This window comes from Rutidosis leptorrhynchoides, chromosome 4, assembly GCF_046630445.1.
Source record: "Rutidosis leptorrhynchoides isolate AG116_Rl617_1_P2 chromosome 4, CSIRO_AGI_Rlap_v1, whole genome shotgun sequence".
Lineage (NCBI taxonomy): Eukaryota > Viridiplantae > Streptophyta > Magnoliopsida > Asterales > Asteraceae > Rutidosis > Rutidosis leptorrhynchoides.
This window is the reverse complement of record NC_092336.1, coordinates 552005953-552012738: the sequence shown is the minus strand read 5'-3', so window position 1 is coordinate 552012738 and position 6786 is coordinate 552005953.

Here is a 6786-nt window from a genome sequence, read left to right as displayed (position 1 = left end):
TTTCGAAACGACTTTGGATAACTTTTGTATGTCGATCTCGAGCATTAGGATTGTGATACACTATGACCATACCTAGCTTGTTAAACATTTATTGACCAACATATGTTCTCTAGGTTGAGATCTACCGTTATTTGGGTATTCCGAGTTTCGATCACATTTTGGTGAACAACTTTATGTGCTGCTAAGGTGAGTTTCATATGCTCCCTTTTTAATTGCTTTTGCAATATATATTTTTGGGCTGAGAATACATGAACTTTATTTTAAACGCAATGGATACAAGTACATACTAAATTCTACACCGAGTTTGAACCGAAAATCCCTTACCTTTGGTAACTAGTAACTGCCGGTTATAAAAACTGGTGGGCGCGAGTAGTTATATATGGATCCATAGGGTTTGACATCTCCGTCTGTTCCAGGTATAGAAACCTAGCCTGAACTATAAAACAGACGTATGCTATTTGAGTTTAGTACACATTGGTTTGCGTGTATTATACATGTTGGTTGCATGTATGTTAAAACAGGGGTACTTATTATAGACGTTAAAGCTTAGTTACCAGGGTGCTCAATCTTGTAGAATCTTTTGATAAACGTTTCAGGTGAAACAACTGAAATCTTGTGATCCACCTTTATATACAGATTATACGAAACATTAAAACTATGAACTCACCAACCTTTGTGTTGACACTTGTTAGCATGTTTATTCTCAGGTTCCCTAGAAGTCTTCCGCTGTTTGCTTATATGTTAGACAAGCTATGTGAATGGAGTCTTACATGGCATATTTTTCAAGGAAACGTTGCATTCACCAAATCATCACCATGTATCTTATTTTGACTGCATTGTCAACGGAAGTACTATTGTAAATTATTATTTACGGTGATTGTCTATAGTAGAAATCATCAGATGTCGAAAACTTTTGATTTAAATATTCATTTATGGTGTGCCTTTTCAAAAGAATGCAATGTTTACAAAACGTATCATATAGAGGTCAAATACCTCGCAATGAAATCGATGAATGACGTGTTCGTCCATATAGATTTGGAGCGATCGTCACAGTTGGTATCTGTCATAACCCGTCCTTAACCATAAGAACGTGTTAGATAACGTATGATTTCATTGCGAGGTATTGACCTCTATATGCGACATTTTTAAAAGAAAAACTGCATATATTATACATTACAAACCATGATTCTTATTTTTGATACAAGCTTTGGACGAAATAAAGATGATTATCGTTTAGCGATAATCTTCGACTTACAAACTTTACAAATGATGATAACAACACGATTTCTAGCATATTTTACAACACAAGTTCTTGGATATGCAGTCTTATTTTTGACACAAATATGCGTACGCAAGATCCTGCTCAAATTCAACATAATGCAGCGGAAACTTCTAATTATCACCTGAGAATAAACATGTTTAAAACGTCAACATAAAGTTGGTGAGATATAGGTTTAGTGCCGGCAGCAATATATATATAGACCACAAGATTTCGTATATAAACAGTTTAATAAAAATATTCTAAGTGGTTGAGCACTTGGTAACCATACTTAACAATTAATCACGTCGCATATTCCCTTTAATATGAAATCTTACTACACTGTACCAAGTGTAGTCACGAAACGAAGTACTGTGCAACCGTTGAATACTGGTCGTCCAGTCCGGCTGGGGTTGTCAAGCCCGATAGATCTATCAACAGGATTCGCGTTTACAATACCGCTGTAAATATTAGTTACCAAGCTACAGGGAAGTATGCCAGTGGTACAACTCAACGTAGAATATATTTTTCAGTTACTTGTGTCCATAACGTAAAACATAAAATACATGTATTCTCATCCCGAAATATTTAGAGTTTAAAAGTGGGACTATATACTCACTTTCGTCTTGAAGATATATATATTTTGACTTGGTCTCCCGGTTGATATCACGAACCTATCCATATATAATATATCAATACCTTTTCTTTTTAAACAACGTCACATATATATTCTTGTTATACTTTTAATACTTTTTATAATTCCTTAGTCCGTAGTTAGCAGTTCGTTGTTAGTAATTCAATTTTAATGGTTCATATTTAGATGTTTAATAAACCCCCAACGAAATAAATAAAACCCCCAACGTATATGTATTGGTCGAGATTAATCTTGACCCACGGTACCGGTGTTGTCAAATGACGTGTTGCGTACATAAAGTACCGGTGTTGTCAAATGACGTGTTGCGTACAAACATGGGATCTTATGATTAATCTTCTCGTGTTGTTTGCGGGTGATCCTGAACCATATAAAATTGAATTATGAGTACATATATATATAATATCATGTTATCTTAAAAAGATGTGATTTATTTTAATTTTCTCCAATTAATCCCGAAGTTAAACTAGTCTTGGATAGCCAATTTTGTTTCGGTCATAGTTTCTTCGTTACAACTCCGTTTTCGTTGATTCAACTTGCCATCTCCTTGGATCGAGTTCCTATTTAAGACTATGAACTGTAAATATCTTAGTTTGTATTCAAAATCACACGGCATAGGTGAAACTTTAGTGAAACTTATGAAGTTAAACCTTTTCCTTTATGTAGGCAACCTTAAATGATTATTTTTCTAAAAATACTTATACTTTGAATTAAATCATGAAATTTTTATGTGTTACCATATTCATAGTAAAAATCATTTTTCCAGAACATAAACCTTCAATTCAAAGTTTAAGATGGTTTTTAATTATCCAACCCAAAACAGCCCCCGGTTACACTCCGACGTCGTAAAAACAGTTTTTAAGGTGTTCTTTGAAAAACCATGTTATACCTTGTTAAATTAGCATATATTTAAGTTATATTACAGGTCTTGAAGTATTTTAAAAGTTAAATTAGAAGGATCTATTTAGTTTGCAAACAAGTTTGAAAACATTCAAACTATGTTCTTGTTGTTAAAATTGTATACCACAAAATATGATAGCTATATATATATGAATCGAATAAGGTTATGAACATAGATACTACCTCAAGTTCCTTGGACAAGGTTTCTGTAAAAGAGGAGTAAGAACCTAGAACCAAAAGGGTGATGGAATTGGATGAAAGATTGGAAGTAAGTTTGTGTTCTTGGAAGGATTTCTTGAAGTGTTTTTGTAAGGTTTTCTTATGAGATTTAAGTGTTGTTTTTGAAGCTAAATGATGGAGAAAATGCTTGGAGATGATCAAGTATGAAGTTAAGAGTATTTTGAGAGAGAAATGGAAGTGTAAGTATGAGAAAATGGGGTGAAGAAATGGTGTGCATGCATAAAAACGTTTTTAGGTTATAAAGGAAAAAAAAGATACCTAACTTTGTTTTCTTGCTAAATAATTCATGCTACTTGACAAATGGTTGGTTCCACATGTTTCTTAATCATTTAAGGCTGCTAAGGAGCAGATTTTTATTGGTATATACCAATAGTAAATACATCTAGAAGCTGCGTATGATACGAGTACATATACTCTAGATATACGTATAGAAATTTTGTGAAAAATGGAATGAGGATTCAAATATAGCTATCTTTGGTGAATACACTTATATGGTTTTATGTATTTAAGTTCTTAAAAGTGATTAAATTCATTACTTATACGATATATGTATAAACATTATAGGTCATAAGTATTTAAGTCAAATAACGTTGCGTATGGTTATCGTTTTGAAAACTTAAGTTAGTAGTTTCAAAATATACATATAACTTATTGTTATTAATACAAAATGAGATATTAAAACATTCTTAGATCATGTTAAATATGTATATATACATATATATACACAAACGTATAATTATCATATGTTATATAGTTCGTGATATCATCGGTCAAACTAGACGGTCAAACGTTGTGTAAAACTCTTTTCAAAAACATAAATCTCAACAATTTGGATTGCTTATCATGTTGGTAAGGTTTAATTTATGTAAATATTAATCTTACAAGTATAGAATGATCGAAAAAGTGCGGGTCATTACAGTACCTACCCGTTAAATAAATTTCGTCCCGAAATTTTAAAATTGTACCTATTTTGCGTCATCGGGAAACAAGTGTGGATACTTTTGTTTCATTTGATCCTCTCGTTCCCAAGTAAACTCGGGACCCCTTCGAGCATTCCAACGAACCTTAACGATCGGTATGTTGCTCTGCTTGAGCCGTTTAACTTCACGATCCATGATTTCGATTGGTTCTTCGATGAATTGTAGTTTCTCGTCGACATGGATTTCTTCAAGAGGAATGGTGAGGTCTTCCTTTGCAAGACACTTCTTAAGGTTTGAGACGTGAAAGGTATTATGTACTCCGGCGAGTTGTTGCGGTAACTCAAGTCGATAAGCTACCGGTCCAATGCGTTCGATGATCTTGAACGGGCCTACATACCTTGGGTTTAGTTTACCCCTTTTTCCAAAACGTATTACACCTTTCCAAGGTGACACCTTTAACATAACCATGTCACCGATCTGAAACTCTAATGGTTTCCTTCGAACATCGGCGTAGCTCTTTTGGCGACTACGGGCTGTTTTCAATCTCTCCTTGATTTGTACTATCTTCTCAGTCGTTTCGTGTATGATCTCGGGACCAGTTAATTGTCGATCTCCTACTTCATTCCAACAAATAGGAGATCTACACTTTCTTCCGTACAATGCTTCGAATGGCGCAGCTTTAATGCTCGCATGATAACTATTATTATACGAGAATTCTGCTAATGGTAGATATTTATCCCATCCGTTTCCAAAATCGATCACACATGCCCTGAGCATGTCTTCAAGAGTCTGAATCGTTCTTTCACTCTGCCCGTCGGTTTGCGGATGATACGCGGTACTCATATCCAAACGAGTTCCTAGGGCCTCCTGTAGTGATTGCCAGAACTTTGATGTAAATCTACTATCACGATCGGATATAATGGAAATAGGTATTCCATGCCTTGAAACAACTTCCTTTATATACAATCGTAATAGTTTCTCCATTCTATCTGTTTCCTTTATAGGCAAGAAGTGTGCAGACTTGGTGAGACGATCAACAATCACCCAAATGGTGTCGTATCCCCAGGCAGTCTTTGGTAACTTCGTGATGAAATCCATGGTAATACCATCCCATTTCCATTCTGGGATTTCTGGTTGTTGAAGTAACCCTGACGGCTTCTGGTGTTCAGCTTTGACTTTGGAACAAGTTAAACATTCCTCAACATATGTTGCAACGTCTGTCTTTAAATTAGGCCACCAATAATGTGTCTTAAGATCTTGGTACATCTTTCCAACTCCAGGATGTATCGAGTATCTTGTCTTATGTGCCTCATTTAATATCAACTTCCTTAATCCACCCAACTTCGGTACCTAAATACGATTTGCAAAATATCGAATTCCATCTTCCCGCATAACGAGTTGCTTCTCATACTTCTTCATTATTTCATTTCCTATATTTTCTTTAGTAAGTGCTTCTCGTTGAACTTCTTTGATTTGTGAGTTGAGATTCATGCGAATTTTTATGTTCATCGCTCGTACTCGAATTGGTTCTCGTTCCTTTCTGCTTAAAGCATCGGCCACCACGTTCGCCTTCCCGGGATGATAACGAATTTCATAATCATAGTCGTTTATTAACTCGACCCACCTACGTTGTCTCATGTTCAGCTGTTTCTGATCAAAAATATGTTGAACGCTTTTATGATCAGTAAACACAGTGCATTTAACCCCATACAAGTAGTGTCTCCATATCTTTAATGCAAACACGACTGCTCCCAGTTCTAGATCATGCGTCGTATAATTCTGCTCGTGAATCTTCAATTGTCGGGATGCGTATGCAATAACTTTCTTTCGTTGCATAAGAACGCAACCAAAACCTTGTCGCGAAGCGTCACAATATATTTCAAAATCATCGTTCCCTTCTGGTAACGATAAAATAGGCGCCGTAGTTAACTTCTTCTTTAGTAATTGAAATGCACTCTCCTGCTCAGAAGTCCATTCATATTTCTTCCCTTCTTGCGTTAACGCTGTCAACGGCTTAGCTATTCGGGAAAAATCTTGAATAAACCTTCTATAATAACCGGCTAAACCCAAAAATTGACGTATCTGCGTTGGTGTCTTAGGAGTCTCCCATTTTTCAATGGCTTCAATTTTTGCTGGATCAACCTGAATTCCTTTGCTACTAACAACGTGGCCAAGAAATTGCACTTCTTTCAACCAGAAAGCACATTTAGAAAATTTAGCATATAGTTGTTCTTTTCTCAACAACTCTAATATCAACCTTAAATGCTGCTCATGCTCTTGCTCACTCTTGGAATAGATAAGAATATCATCAACGAAAACGATAACAAACTTATCTAAATATGGACTACAAACTCGATTCATGAGGTCCATGAATACAGCTGGCGCATTTGTCAACCCAAACGGCATGACCAAAAATTCGTAATGACCATAACGTGTCCGAAAAGCAGTTTTCGGAATGTCCTCTTCTTTGACACGTAATTGATGATAGCCCGACCTTAAGTCAATTTTTGAATACACACATGATCCTTGGAGTTGATCAAATAAGTCGTCAATTCTCGGTAGTGGATACCGATTCTTGATAGTTAACTTATTTAATTCACGATAATCTATACACATCCTAAAAGATCCATCTTTCTTTTTAACAAATAGAATCGGAGCTCCCCACGGTGAAGTACTTAGTCGTATGAATCCATGATCCAGTAATTCTTTTAACTGACTCTGAAGTTCTTTTAACTCGGACGGTGCAAGTCTATATGGAGCACGAGCCACTGGTGCAGCTCCTGGTACTAAATCTATTTGAAATTCTACAGATCTAA